Raw genomic sequence first — 17,256 nt, 5'->3', positions numbered from 1 at the left:
TCCTGGAATATAAGCCTATCAGGGACAGATTGAATCATCAAATGAGAGGGCACTAAACAACCAAACACCTTGATATATTTATAGTGTTCTGCATAATACCAATTTCCAGTCTCCCTGATAGTATTCCTTGCTCCTTCAGATAGCCTAGGTGTTAGAAACACGAAGAGTATCCAGTGAGTATGGGCAAAAAGTTGATCACAAATTTTATAAAAGAACTTTGTGTATTGATCGGCCTATAACTCTTATAAATAAATATTAATAGGAGGGAAATATGGAGTCCATTTCTAGTTCATTCTCAAAAACTCGTTCATAATGCATATATCGTCTACCAAATATACCGACATGTAGGAAAATGCACTCTTATTTGTTGGGATGTCTTTCAACTTTGAAATAAATTTAAATAATTTTTTGGATAAAAAGTTTGCACAATTGAATATGAACCCTTTGGACGTTGTCTCTTCTACAAGGGATAGTCATTCAATCTTGAAGTGTGAGGTGTTAAAATCTCCATAGAGTCGACTGATCATCATTGTAAGGTGGTGGAACAGATCCCATATATTCTATGTGGGTGTTGTTTATTATTGTGTTTCTTGAATGCATTAGTGTCCCACCAACAAACCCTTTATGGTCTTGATAGACTTAGGATGAATCACAAATAAATTATTAAGGTATTGCTTAGTTAACATAACCTCAACCTGCTGGAGATGATACATCTAGTGGAACACATCAACCTTTAGAGAGGCTACAATTTTACCTTTTTTGTTAAGAATGAATTCTTGCTTCAAATCGTTTTGTGCCACTACCCATCTCAAACCTTCTAATACTACACATTATTGTATAGTCTTCACTTTGTGTATCTAACTAAGAATTTGCGTAGATTTGGTAAATCTCACTCTAATCCAGATGAGTGTTATTTTCATAGAATGTGCTTATGTCTCCATAAAATATTTTTCTCACGGGAGGGTCGGGCACCATGGGCTCTGTAATGGTGATATTTTGTCCTTTGCCTTTATGTGTTTTTGACATCTTGTCGCATAGAGATTTATGCAAAACCTGCATGTAAGGAAAACCATTGTACATTCAACAACATATATACAATTCATGCAAAGAAATTAAACCAAGCTATAGCAACTTACTGAGACAAATATTTAACTAGACACAATGGAGTTAGTGAGCAACAGGTGTAGCTTTAGTGCAAGCAATGATAATCAGGATGAGGGATGGAGTAATGACACAACAATGAAAGAGTGACAGGTGAAGCTTGATCAAACACTTAAAAAAAACAATGCTATAGTATTTATATAAGGCTTTTAATGAAGAAAATCATGTAACAACTAGATAAAGGTTTTAATGTGATTTTCGGTAGCGTTAATGCCAACATGAATGTGGTGGGATAATAATGTGGGGGGGGGGGTGGTGAGGGGACTTTGTAACACACTTAATCTTAGTAGTTACCTGCTAGAGGAAGCCACCACATGTGAGTATGATCGATTATGAGATGTGTGTGGGGATAAGAGGCACTGATCTAGAAACAACCTTGCCACTAATGCTATAAAGTTGCACCAATAACCATTACAATTAATGATAATGTGACAGGTCGGGAAACAGAGGAATCATCTTAGAAGAGAGAGATAGGCTTGCTTAAGAGACGCTAGAGGAAATTTTTTGATGAGGGTGTCCCATTCTTTAAACCAAAAAGAATTAACCGAAATCACAAGATTAACACTTTATCTCCTATAGGGTCAATATTGGGGTCAAGGAAACTTGATGTGTATTGAAACTATTCTTATGAAATTTCTTCAACTTCTGCTCTTCGATATAGGGTATACTAGAGGAGCGAAATGATTTCTCAACTATAGCATAGATGTCGAAGGATCAGTAGAAAATCAAACCTATAATTTCCATGAACCAATTAAATTTCTAACCTCTGATCTCTAATATAGGGTATTTCCAAAGGGACGAGAGAGAATGATTTTAGTAGAATGAAGATAATTGTGACCTATGGCAAGAAAAGATATTGACCAAGATGAAACTTTTGTAACGGGATTACTATGAGGCTTAGGGATTTAAATTTTTTTACGTTATTGCCCAATGTCGATGAGAAACATTCTAAGGAGGGGCATCATAAAATTTTAGTTTTGGCTAGGGGAGGGTTGTTAGATAGAACAATATCACATGCTTTCAAATTGCTATATGTCCACACAAAAATGTCCTTATATTCTTTAAAGTGTCATATGAAAGCAACTCATTTCGAGGGCGAACTTCTAATTCCCAATTTAATATTTTAAGGATTCTATTTAGTGCCAATATTTACCACTTCATGTTGCATTTAAGAGATGTTTGTCTTACAATTTGTAACTCTTTTAAGTTTGTCTTCCAAATCATAAATTTTCTTAAGAGGAATGACTAGTTTTGGTATGGCGTTTTCTGCTTTGGGTTCTAAATTTGAAGAAAATTCATTAACCAATGAATCATTTTGTTACTCATGTATGATAGATCCTTTGAACATATCATCTTGAGAGAGAAAAAAGAAACTAGTCATCATAATCAAATACCCTCCAATTAGTATTTTTTGTAGCGAAACAATTAGATTTCTATTATAAAGCTTGGATTGCATGGCCATAACCATTTCCATATGGAGTTACAAAACTTGCTTTTGTTATCTCTGTTGCTTCAATATTCTAATAAGTCCATAAAAAAGCCTTCTTTCCCCTATGAGCTCTTTGGGATATAATTATACATTGACACCTTCCATATATTCTAAAAAACTAAACCAAAAACAAAATACACTTGCGATACATAGACTATGGGAGATTAAACATGTGTTAAGGGCTTCACTTCATCAATTTTAATCTCAAATAACTTCTTTTCCTTTTCTCACTCCTGCACTAGCTACATCACCAATGGAGTGTTCCTACCACTCCTTATTGTCAACACCTGTCTCGGCGAACAAGAATTCTTAAATGTCTCAAAGAAGTCAAAGCTTTATGTCTCGACGTTACTGGTCATTAACTCCACCTATAACTTTGTGAATTTTGTTTCCACCATTGCCTTAAGAAATTCAAATTTTTCTTCAACCAATTTATCTCTTGCTTCACTTCCACTTTCCATCAAGTCCAATCTTCTGGAAATAATATTAATCTGCCCCATTAACAATTTGAAAAATAGCTCCATCATTTTATTCCACCTCTCCATTTCAGACTCCATAGACATTTTTCCTCTTGTCACTAATGCTAGACGATCCATACGCACACACATGTGAAGTGAACACTAGAGAAACTAGAATGAAGATAGCCAAGAACCTATAGAAGCCTTCTTAAAATTGCATTCCCAATCCTTTCTCCCAAAAATATGCTCCTCTATCTCTATTAAGAATCGATCTTCACCGAACTCCGAATCTTTTGCAAAAGAATCCTTCATGATGAGTCAAAACAACATTATTCTCAACAAATTTATGAATAATAGCATGAGGTTGTGATCTGCGTTACACCATTAATGACCTTAGAAAGAATCTCAAAACACCCAGAATCAAAATCATCCAACTGTCCATTGTCACGATCTTGACATGATTGGAGAATATCATTGTGTACGAGAAATTACCACGTATAGAAATAATTTTATTAAGGCCTCCAAGTGGTATCTCCTTAATTATCTTGATAGTTCCTTTACCCATGCGAGTATTAAACTCCCTTAACCAAAGTTTCGAGTCGCTGCTAGTTTTGTTGGCTCTTCGATCTAGGATCATTCACATTGAATCATCACACGAGGTCAAATTCTCAGTCATTTCCTTTAATTTCAATGGAACCACTTTCAAGCTCCAACCCAAAGTTATCCAATCTATTTGCCTCTCCATTTAGGTGCCTCAGAATGTGAAAGACAAAGACTTCTTCAATTTTTTTCAATTAGAGTGCAATTCTTCTTACAATAGGAGGGAATGAAAAATCATTAGTCAATAGAGACTTAATGATCATTCTAACAAAAAGCATCGAATCCCCTAGAATTTTCATATTTGTTATGCCCCTTTTCCTTGGAAAATCTATACCTTTCCACAACGTTAGATATTCAGCTCTATTGTTTGTAGTTGTGCCTAAACCCCAAGCGTAACTTATATATTCTTATTCCTCGGGGAAATATATCACCCTTTATGCTCCTACCGCCCCTTCCAATTAGTAATGTTGATTGGAACTAGGGGTCTGAAAATTAATTTGATAGAAATTTTATTAATAGAAAAATCAAATGAATGAATTAACTTTTGCTACATTAGCGAGCATATCAACATCTGAATTTTGTGAATGAGGTACATAAATTATATTAAATGCATCAAAATTTGAAATAATGTTCCATACCTCTTGTTGGTGATTTTTTGGGTGACTTGAAACACAATGTATTATAGTTATTACATGTTTAAGAATGATATTAAAGTCATTGATAACCTCTAATTTTCTAACATTTAAATAAATTGCTTTTTGGAGACCTTGAATAAAGACCTAACATTCAACAACATTGTTGGATGAAAAAAAAATGAGCACTAACAAATGAGAACAAAGTCATTGTCACAAGGTTTGGATTATTATGAATCAATCCAAGATTTCTCATCATCCATCATGTCATCTAGTTTTTATCTATTTTTTTCAATCGAATACAATGTAATTATTTTAAAATGTAGCTGAACATTAGCGAAGCGTCGACATTCATTGCTAATTGTTATGTTGAGACATGACAAAGATCAACCTAAGTTGTAACCTATAATATTTAGATCTTCTTATTAAATAAAAACCTTTTTCTAAGCTACACACACATCTCAAAATTAAAAGAAAAAAGTTGAGGCCCATAATATAAATGTGGAATACAAAAAAAAAGCTATAATAATTAAAATAATTTTTAAAAATGAACATATTATCACAATAAAATGGTTCGACATAGAGAATAGAGGGAAAGATAACAGGGGCCTTTGGCCTCCCTTTTACATCATTATTTCTTTCCCCAGACCCTAACAATGTTCCTTATGAGGATCACATGAGGTGTGTGGAAGACTTGGAATGACAAGGAGACTAATGGTTGGGGTTTCAGTGTGAAGGAAAGGTAGTTCTAGATCATCATGTGGTGGGTGTCATTAATTTATATTATGGATATTGTACAAGGTAGTTATGCTCATCCATGTCTTCTAGTGGTTCTTTATGGTTATAATCTTGTGATCTATGTGGATGAGACCTTGTGAGGTGCACTTTCACATTGATCTTTTAGTTGAAGGTGTTCGTTATTGCATGTTGGTGGAAATGTAAGCTTTGACCAATATAGGATTTTCTTGGAGCATTCATATTAGGGTGTAGGTCCTATGATACTGGATGTTTACTTATCAAACATTGGGACAACCCTAGCCTTCTCTAAGTAGCCTACACTGATTCAAGTGCTCGTTCTTCTAGTGTGTAAGCAATTTTCCTTGAAGATTTATGATCTTTGGATTTACATTGGGTGCTATTAGATAGGTCTTGAGTACATCAAGATGGTCATGTTTGTGATCAAGGCCTAACTTGTTTCTTAGAAATTGCATCATAGTTTATGCAAGTTTTTGTATGGTTCAATAAGTGCATTTTTTGTTAGTTATTGCTCCTTTGTCATTTTGTTACTATGGCATCCTAGAAGTTCATAGCAGGGTACTCCTATTTATCATTGTGGGTCTACTTTCTAGGTGTCTCTTGCTCGTTCTTGGAGATCACATCTTAGAAGTTAACACTACGATACTTGTATTGGTTATTATGGATCTAGTTTTCAGGTTTCTCTTACTTGTTCTTGGAGATCTCTACTTCTCTAACATGCTCTTTTTGTAAAATGTTTTTTATTTTATTTTTAATAAAAATTGGGGAAATTTATATTAATAGAGTTGTAATTAGAGTTAAACATCAAGGTTTATTAAAATTACTAGCTTGAAGATTCAAACAAAATGTCCAGGTTTATTATTTTTTGAACAAAGAGCATGATGATGTCCAAATATATTAAATCCAAACAATTCTTACATGTATACATTCCTAAGAAAGCATCTAAAATTTTTATTATTTTGCAAAACATAATATTTAGTGGAATACACATGATTTTCAACATTTTTCAACCCTATATTGGTGGATAGGACTCCTAATTTCTTATGTCCATGTCATCAAGCACTTGGTGGACAATGTCATCTTCTTGAAGATTTGGATAGACAAAGTTTGTGGACATCCTTTAGTCTAAAGTATGTAACTAAGACCCCTTAATTTCAACACCAAATTTGTTAACATGTTACATTCTGCCTCAAGAGATACACTTTGTTACTTTGTTGTATCAATGTGTTCGTGGTTATGGAAATATGAGAAGTATAATGATGTTAATTCTTATGAAATTTTGAAGTCATAGAGGAGATGGAAGTCTGATTGCACTAAATGTACTCATGCCTATGGAGGGATCTCCTAAATTCTTGAGCTTCATGGTAATCCATGGGTTTATATCATAAAGTGGAGTAGAGCTACCAACTCTTATAAGTCCCTTGTTTAAAATTGTGTATCCCATGTACCAGAAAAACCCCAATACACAACCAACCATATAGAACTAGTGGATCACCTATCATTCCCAATTTGCATAAACTAGAATGCCTAGATTTGTACAAATTGAAGAGACCATACCCCCAAATGAAAATTCTCAAAATATTATAAGTGAATATATGCTTAATTGACCCCTAGAAATAAGAGGAGTAGGTACCATAAACAACCCAAGAATCTCTAATAGCATAACACACAATCAACTATACATAACTAATAGTCCAAGGGTAAACTAACTCCAAGAATTCACATACACAACAAATTTCTAATAGCCAATGAAATGAACTTTCCACCCACATAACAAAACTAGAGCCAAGATAATTAAAAAAACAATGTTTTATAACCAACCAAAATAGAGTGGGGATCTTACAATGCGAAGATCCAATAAGGCAACTTTGCTCCAAATAAACATGCAACTTTCTAATGGACAACTATTATACCACAATGTTAGTTATAAACCTTGCTACATGGTTCAAAAGGAAAGCTATTCAAACTTAAGTTTGGGCATGTGATGGAAGGATGAACGTGTCCTTTCGAATCTACGCACCTCATATGGAATCCACTACAATCAATATGGTGACATATGTTGCATTAATGTGAAGCTACATGCCTCCATTTGAAAGGTGATGGATTAAGGAATTAATTGGAAGGAGAACCCCTATCTTTTTCTTAACCATACCCATTTTAAAGAAGTGGCTTCATTTACTAGAGTATCTTCTCAGTGGTTATGTTCTTAGAGGACCTAATAGAATAATATTTTTGGAAATTCTTGACATTTTTCTAAGAGTAAGCTATAATGGAAGTCATCTTCTTATCTAAGGATGGAGATTGTGAGAACATAAATTTAATAATGGTGATCAAGTCACGAATTACAATAATTATATTCTTGAGACGTAGTTCAATTGTTAAACAAAGGCCTTATGGATCCGAATTGGATCCATAAAGAACTGTCAAGGAACCATGACTGTATCAGGTCGGGACAAATCTCTAAAGAATTCCAAAACAACGATCAAAAACACCTTGAACTAGTGGCAATGGCAGCCAGTGTGGAACAACGAGGACCTCGGTCAAAGCGCGCTGACCGAGGCCCATGGAGATTGCACGGGAGGTCAAAGTAGCCCTCGGGAGCCCCAGATTGGGAAACATAGGTGGAATTTGATGCACGATTAGTGCATTGTTGGGCGAACAAGGCTGTAATGGAGGAAGCCCGAGCACTCGGATGCATGGGGGAGTCGGAGAACTGCGGGTGAAAAGGAAAAAGCGTTAAAAGGACAAAGGCGGGACCCACGCTCTGGAAACCAGCGGTATTGATCGAGGTGCCCTCAAACAGTAAGTGGTTTTGGATGAAAACGGAGTGATTCCATTAAACGATCTATGTGTGGCAAGCGGAGGTGAGAGAAAACCACCATTGATCGCGTGCTAAAGGTCGAGCAAGTCAACCGCGTGAAACGTGCGTATCGCGTCGGATCTGGAGACCCTGGATCGGACGGTTGAGATCGCGCCTGATGGGGGGAAGCAGAATCGACGAAGGAATGAGCTGTGATTTAGAAAGATTTGGAGTCCATTTGACCACCATGGTGGAGGAAGACTTCATCCACAATGTAACTGAAGAAATGAACCGACGAAGCAGGCTGGCGCCGTTTAGAGGAGGACATGTGGCCACTCCCTGAGTGCTGATGATGACGCCGAACAGGGAACTCCAAGCACAGCTGCAGAAGGTGAATCGACAGAGGCAGAAGAGGAACCGAACGGTCTTGGAACGAATGGCTAAAAGCCATGAACAGAGACAAAATACACAGTCAGTCCGAGAGACAATGAGAGGGACAGAGAACCCCGAAGACAGAGAGACCAGAATCCTGAGAGGAGGACGGAACACAGAGAAATAAGACAGTGAAGCAAAAATAATAAAGAGGACAGAGGGCCGAGCTAACCAGAGGCATCGTCGAGCACCAGAGGCTTGAGAGATCTGAGCCATCCCATAGAGGATCTGTCTGGATTGAGCACTATATTAGGCTCTTTCCACTGTAGACCAAAAGGTCACAGAGTTGGCAAGGAGATGAGTCTGTGCACTCTAGTGGCCTGGGGAATCCAAGAACCACCCTGCCAAGCAAACCTATTCTGGAGAACTCACATTGAGTCCCTACATTGTAATTTCTTTTCTTAAGACACAATAAAGCAAGGCCACCACTGAAAGCTGGACCAGAGATGTAGCCCTGGAGAATAGGGTGAACTCCTTATTAAATTTTTGTGTTCTTGTATTTGCTTACTGTATTTCTCTACTGTCTTTCCATTTAAATGTCCGTGTATTGGCAATCTGATCGATCCGTTGCTTAAATAACACAGGACACACACCAACACATGAGTTTGTAATACCTTTAACCAATAAATATTTAACTAATGTCACTCATAAGGTGAATATAAGATCAAGTGGTATCAGAGCTCTAGGCTGCAAGGTTAGACAAGCTTGTGTTGGTTTAGTTGTGAATGCTCACTAGATCAAAGCTAAAATTAGGAGAAGGAGAGTTGGTGGAAACTAATCCTGAAATTGGGAGAGTCTATCCTCGGAAGACAATGTCAGAGGAAGGTTTTGTGGGGCCAGACCCTCAATTCATAGAGAGTTTACTAGCTATAAAGTCTATGGTTGAAGAAATGTACAGAGACTTTAGAAAGCATAAGGTTGAAGAGTCATCAGGTTCTAAACAAGATAAAGAAGAAGATGAGTCTCACTTCCATGACCACTCCAAAGGAAAGGGGAAATAAGAAAGCTTTCTCACACCTCCTAATAGCCATGTGCATAATAAGAAAGCATCTTTGATTAGGCTAGATGTTAAATTTTATTTGCCTATATATGATGGAGAGCTAAATGCTGAAAAGCTGGACAATTGGATTAGACAAATTGATGTGTATTGCAGGGTACAAAACATAGACTCAAACAAGAGTAAGATTCAGCTGGCAAGCCTACGCCTAGGAGGCACTGCCTTGGTTTGGTGGGAAGGCAAAACCCAAGCTGATATGAAAAGATATGGTAAGACTATCTCTGTCTGGAGTGAATTTGTTGCTGCAATCAAAAAGCAGTTCTATCCATTGGCCTACATGAAACAAGCCATGATGAGTTGGCAAACTCTTCGACAGTTGAAAGGGCAAAGTGTGCAAGGGTAGACTCAGGAATTCAGAAAGAGAGCATTGATGTTGGGTATCTCATTAGACTCACCAGAGACTCTTTTGAAGTACATTGGTGGTCTACACAACTACATGAGGCATACCATCCTCATGTTTAATCCCACTAGTATAGATGAGGTATTTGTACAAGCTACTCATCTAGAAGCTAGAGGAAAGAATGTAAGTCCAGAAGTTGGGGGACCATCCCAACCCACTGTAAGCAAGAGAAAGGAGAAAAGAAAACATAAGTGGAAAGAAAGGAAGGCTAACACTGCACAGAAAAGCAAAGCTTCATGCACTCACTATAAAAAGGAGGCCATGATGATGAGCATTGTTGGATTCTGCATCCAGAGCTGAGACCTAAGAAGTCCGAGGGCAAGAAGAAGACTATTGCAGCTATTCAGAAGATTGGGGGTCAAACTCAGGAGATGAAACAACTATAGCAGCCACAGGTATAAAAGGTAAGAATTCTGAAGCATCTACTAGTAATTCTGCTCAATCTGTTATTGATGAAGAAAATGAGAGAAAAAGACATGAGCTTTTCCATATTCGAGTTATTTCCAAAAATCAAAAGATTGATACTTTGTTTGATAGTGGCTCACAAGTAAATCTAATTTCTGAAGAAATCATAAAGAAATCGGGATTAGCAACTACACCTCACAAGAAACCATACCCATTAGGATGGTTGAATGATAAAGCACAACTACAAGTGACTAGATAGTGCAAACTCAAGTTTTCTTTTGGGTCAGCATTTGTAGATGAGGTTGAGTTAGACATAATTCCTTTGGATATATGTGGAATTGTTTTAGGAAGTCCTTACTTGTATGATAGAAAGGCTATCTTCTATAGAGCTGAGAACAAGTATCTACTTGTTAAATATGGAATCGAATACTTTGTAAGAGCTCATAAGCTCAAGAATAATTATACTCTCATAAACTCAAGGCAGATGAAAAGAATGATAAATTCATGCAAACAATTCTTACTGATGGTTGTAAAGGAAAAGAAACCTGATAAAACCAATGTATTTGAGGGCTGTAATGCTGAACAACAAGTTGATATAGAAAAGGTTGTTTCAGAGTATGATGTCTTATTTCAAGAACCTAAAGGTTTGCCACCCAAAAAGGGAATAGTACATGATATTATTTTGCAGCAAGATGTTCCATTGCCTAACATTAGGATGTACAAGTTGTCTGCTTTAGAGAATGCTGAAATCAAGAAGCAGGTGCAGGAGTTGCTCGAGAAAGGGTTCATCAGGCCTAGCACATCACCATGTGGGTCACCAATCGTTTTGGTGAGAAAGAAAGATGGCTCTTGGAGAATGTGCATTGACTACCGAGCACTGAATAAGATAACAATAAAAAATCGTTATCCCCTTCCTCGCATAGATGATATTTTAGATCAATTGAAGGAGGTTGTTTATTTCACCAAGTTGGATTTGCACAGTGGATACCATTAGGTTAGAGTTGCAGAGCAAGATGCATGGAAGACTACTGTCAAAACAAAGAAGGGATTGTATGAATGGTTGGTTGCCTTTTGGCTTAACTAATGCTCCTGCTACTTTCACGAGATTAATGAATGATGTACTCAGACCTTTTCTTGATGATTTTGTTATTGTGTATCTGGATGACATTATGATTTTTAGTAAAACGTGGGAAGAAAATTTAAAGCGTGTTAAGCAGACATTAGATGTTTTGAAAAGAGAAAAACTTTATGTTAAACTCTCAAAATGTGAATTTGGAAAAAAATCTCTAAACTACTTGGGTCATATAGTAGGGGGAGGTGAATTGAAAATAGATCCCTCTAAAGTGGTAGTCATTGTGAACTGGCCTAAACCCAAGTCTGCTACAGAAGTGAGAAGCTTCTTAGGAGAAACACAGTATTGGAGGAAGTTTATTTCTAACTTTTCCCCAACTGAAACTACCTTACATGCTTTAACAAGATTGAATAAGGTGTTTCAGTGGGGAGGCAAACATCAAAAAGCCTTTGACACCTTGAAGGAAAAAAATTAGTACAACACCTGTACTAGCACTGCCAGATCTACAAAGACCATTTGAGATCCAAACTGATGCCAGTGACTATGCCATGGGAGCAGTGTTGACACAACACGGTAAACCCATATGTTATCATTCTGATACTTTTAATCCTGCAGTATTTAACTATCCTACATATGATAAAGAATTGTATGCATTAGTTCAGAGTGTGAAAAAGTGGAAACATTACTTAATGGGAAAAGAGACAGTAATACATATTGATCATCAGCCACTTCAATATCTACACTCCCAAACTAAGTTGCAGCAATCAAGACATTACAGATGGATGGGTTTTCTACAACAGTTTCATTTAGTCATCAGATATAAAAAGGGCATACATAACAAGGTTGCAGACATGTTATCTAGACCCATTATAAATGCATCTACCATACCTAAGCATAATTATGTGCTACATGAAAGCTACATAGAACAATATGCTTAGGATATGGACTTTAAAGATGTATATGCAACTTTGAGTCAAGGCAAAAGAGTAGAAGAATTGGACTATCACATGAATGACCAACTCTTATATCATAGTGGGAAACTCTGAATTCCACAAACTGAGAGAGTAAAGATAATTAGGGAAGCACATACTTCTCTGATATCAGGTCACTTTGGGGTAAGTAAAACAGTTGCACAACTGCAAAGATTCTACTATTGGCTGAAAATGAATGAGATAGTTTCTAGATATGTAAGAGGGTGTGTTATGTGTGCTAAAAGCAAGCCCAGTAATAGAAAACTAGGCTTGTACACTCCATTGCCAGTTCCTTCTCACCCTTGGGAAAGTGTTTCCATGGATTTCGTTGGAGGACTGCCTAAATCTAGGAAAGGTCATGATTATCTATATGTTGCTATGGATAGGTTCAGCAAAATGTGTGTTTTGATACCTTGTAATAAACATATTACAGCTAAACAAACTGCAAAATTTATCTTTGAACATGTATGGGTTCATTTTGGACTACCCACTTCCATTGTATCTGATTGAGATACCCGATTTGTGGGGAAGTTTTGGTCGAGTCTGTGGGAACTAATGGACACCAAACTGAAGAAAAGCACAACTTTTCATCCACAAACAGATGGCCAGACAGAAGTAGTAAACAGGACAACGATCCAGTTACTGAGAGGATATTGCAGCAAACATCCTAAGCTTTGGGATGAAAACTTGTGTTATGTGCAGCATGCTTACAATAGAGCAAAACACTCTTCTAGATAGAAATCTCCTTTTGAGACCTGTTTTGGTTTCACACCAAGGTCTCCTTTGGATTTCGTCTTTGGTAAAGATACCAGGGTTGATGGACACAGTGATGTGGACAAGGCAACTAGGTCCATTAAACAGATCTAGGAGATCCACCAGGCAATACAAGAACAACTGGAAAAGAGCCAGGCCAAGTACAAGGCTAGGCATGATAAGCATTGGATGGAGCATAGTTTTCAAGTTGGAGACCAAGTCTGGTTGTATATTAGCAAGGGCAGGATGCAAGGTGAAGGTAAAAAGCTAAAGCCTATCAGGTATGGACCCTTTAGGATACTTGAGAAGATTGGTGAAAATGCTTTTCGCCTTGATTTACCAGCTTACATGCACATCTACTCAGTCGTAAATGCAGATTGATTGAGATTGTTTGAACCTTCAATGATTAAGGACCCTGAAGAGCAGAGTCAATTTCCTTCTATTGATGACCTGGTACCTGAATATATTAATGAGTTACAGGAAGACATAGTGATCGACAGGAAGGTGAGGACGAGGCATAGGGGAGATGTTGAGTACCTTAGAATTGGGCTTAAAGGTTCAAAGCCGAGCATTGCAAAGTGGATTGAGATTGGGCAAGTGAGAAAGCAATACCCTCACTTAGTCGATGCTTAAAAACCAACTTTTGGTGGTCCAAAAGCTTTTTCAATGGGAAGGCCGTGAGCCGAATTGGATCCATAAAGAACTGTCAAGGAACCATGACTGTATCAGGTCGAGACAAATTCTAAAGAATTCCAAAACAGTGATAAAAAACACCCTAAACCAGTGGCAATGGAAGCCAGCGTGGAACGACGAGGACCTCGGTCAAAGCACGCTGACCAAGGCCCAAGGAGATTGCGCGGGAGGTCAAAGTAGCCCCTGGGAGCCTCGATTAGGAAACAGAGGTGGAATTTGATCCATCGCTAATCGCGCATCGCTGGGCGAACATGGTCGTAATGGAGGAAGCCCGAGCACTCGGACGCATGGGGGAACCGGAGAACGTTGGGCGAAAAGACAAAAACGCTAAAAGGACAAAGGCGGGACCCGCGCTCTGGAAACTGATGGTATTGATCGGGGCGCCCTCAAACGGTAAGTGGTTTTTCATGAAAGCGGAGCGATTCCATTAAACGATCGACGCGTGGCAAGTGGAGGTGAGAGAAAACTGCTTTTGATCACGCGCTAAAGGTCGAGCAAGTGAACTGCGCGAAACATGTGTATGGCGTCAGATCTGGAGGCCCCAGATCGGACGGCTAAGATTGCATTTAATGGGGAAGTGGAATCGACGAAGGAATGAGCTGCAATTTAGAAAGATTTGGAGTCCGATTGACCGCCATGGTGGAGGAAGACTTCATCCATGACGTAACTGAAGAAACGAACCGACGAAGCAAGCTAGCACCGTTTAGAGGAGGACATGTGGCCACTCCCTGAGCGTTGATGATGACGCCGAATAGGGAACTCCAAGCGCAGCTGCAGAAGGTGAATCGACAGAGGTGGAAGAGGAACCGAATAGTCTTGGAATGAATGGCTAAAAGCCATGAACAGAGACATAATACACAGTCAGTCCAAGAGACGAAGAGAGGGACAGAGAACCCCGAAGACAGAGAGACCAGAATCTGAGAGGAGGACGGAACACAAAGAAAGAAGACAGTGAATCAAAAAGCAGAAAGAGGACAGAGGGTCGAGCTGACCAGAGGCAACATCGAGCACCAGAGGCTTGAGAGATCCGAGCCATCCCATAGAGGATATGTCTGGACTGATCACTATATTAGGCTCTTTCCACTTTAGACTAGAAGGTCACAGAGTTGGCAAGAAGATGAATCTGTGCACTCTAGTGGCTTAGGGAATCCAAGAACCGCCCTGCCAAGCAAACCTGCTCAGGAGAACTCACATTGAGTCCCTGCATTGTAATTTCTCTGCTTAAGACACAATAAAACAAGGCCACCATTGAAAGCTAGACCGGAGATGTAGCCTTGGAGAATAGGGTGAACTCCTTATTAAATTTTTGTGTTCCTGTATTTGCTTACTGTATTTCTCTGATGTCTTTCCATTTAAATGTCTGTGTATTGGCAATCTAATCGATTCGTTGCTTAAATAACACAGAACACACACCAACACATGAGTCTGTAATACCTTTAATCAATAAATCTTTAACTGATGTCACTCATAGGGTGAATATAAGATCAATAAGCCTCAACTTGATTGTTTATAGATTATCCTAGACCCCAAGAAAATCTTGCTCTCAGATATAATATGATATTGTGTGAACATGTGCCATCCTTGATCGAGATTGGATCAATATATTATTTTTCATCCATCTCGATGCTTTTAGAGTGGAAAACTTGGAGGAATCATCTTGTGAGATAATTTTTACTAGCAACCCTAGTTTGGAAAATTTTGGGTGAAAAACTACAAGACCCATTTTGAGGCCTTAGAACTTTTGAATAATGGAAGAATCACCTAAATCAAAGCTCACATGAGAAAGTCATGCCTCTCGAAATGTGACCTATCGAAGTTGACCACCATAATTTGATAGGATGCCACTTCAACCCCCATTACCCTTGGAAAAGGGGCTAGCCACATGGGAACTATGAATGATAATATAGAAGGGTTGATTTGTGACTAATATTGAGGATTGAATGGGTCAAATTTAACCCCTAGTTTGCTATCATACTGTGTTATAATTGGGCCACTACGAGGAAAAGGGGTTCCATTCTATTGGAGTGCATTTTGTTCCATAAATGAACAAAGTAGTTGAGAGTGGATAGAGAGAGAGGTAATAGAGAAGCTTTGTGAATTGTATTAGTCCATGGGCCATAGGTCTCACTCCCTTTTACTTGCATATATTTCCATTAAGAGGAAGATAGATCATAATAGTGTCACCTTCCAACAAGGTTTTCTCTTATAAGGGTTTCCTAAACCATATCTTGTGTTCACCATAGTTTGTGAGTGATTGTTCTATTTGTTCTCCATGTTATGCATATTTATATTTTGCATGTATAAACATAAAATAATAATTAATGAATCCATAAATCCAAGGAAAAATTAACCCTCATATTACAAAATTTGGATTTTCAAATATATTTTAGTAGATATGTTGTGACGAACTATCCAGTAGAATATCCACAATAGTTTATAGATTATATTGGTACTGCAGACAAATTTCTTTCGGTATATTGTGAGGACTTGTAAGGGATATGGATCAGTCAAGTTGAAAGTCATAAAAACCCAGCCATGGTCGACGAATCTATTAATAATGCTCAAGATCCCATAGATGGGAGGTTTACATGGTTGGAATCACAAGTAGTAGGTATGAACCAATGTGAGCCTCCTCATGGTGTCCCTAACCAATAATATTGGTCTATTCAAAGAAGATGAACGTTCTAACACATAGGACATATTAGAGGGGAAATCAAAGGATCAAGAAGAACTAGAGAAGGAGTCCAAGAAAACCAAAAATGTAGAACCTAGTTTGAGTGTCTTGAACAATTCATAGTCCTTGTTTAAGATGGAAGTGAAGGTCGACAACAAGCCATATCAAGGTGAGATTGGCACCTTGAAATTAAGTCATTGGTTGCAATAGTTAGGTTTATTTTAATGTTCATTGCATTGAGGAAGAACACAAAATTCCTTTTTTCCCATTGAAAATGAGAGAGCCATGCCCTAATTTGGTGGGAAATCCATATAAAAACCCTCACAATCGAGGGAGATCCTCGAGTGACTAAGTGGGAGGATTTTAAAACTGTCATAAATTCCCAGTCCTACCCTATCGAGTATCTAGAGGATTGATGGATTTGGTGGCATTCCTTTAGGCAAAGATTGGGGTAGAGTGTACAAGAGTACACCACCAAATTTAGGAAGATGGAAAAAAAATTGGGTATCTCCTCTAAGAACCCAAATGTACTCCTAAAGTATCTGGGGGGTCTACACAACCATATGCGAAAGCAAGTGATGCCATTTAAACCCAAAACAACAGATTAGGCTTGTGTATAGACATAGTACCTTAGAAGAACATATGCCATAAGAAAGGGAAATCAAGTGGGTAAAAGCAAAAGGAGCACCAAGAAGATTCCAATGATCTGAAATTAAAATTGAAGGTTTCATGTAAAATTTTGCAAGCTAGTTTATGTCTTATGGGCAATGGATCGATATTGCAAAAGCACACAAACTAAGTTAAATTTTGCAGATTTTAACAGTGAAAAATAGACAACAAGCAACATCACAAAACAACAATTTGATGACAAAGTTCACCCCTTCCGAGCTACATCTCCGGGGC

The sequence above is a fragment of the Pinus tabuliformis genome, chromosome 7 (genome assembly GCF_031772625.1).
Source record: "Pinus tabuliformis cultivar Carrire ecotype Pingquan chromosome 7, CPIR1, whole genome shotgun sequence".
Classification (NCBI taxonomy): Eukaryota; Viridiplantae; Streptophyta; class Pinopsida; order Pinales; family Pinaceae; genus Pinus; species Pinus tabuliformis.
The sequence above is the reverse complement of the archived record's forward strand: the minus strand, read 5'-3'. Positions refer to the sequence as shown.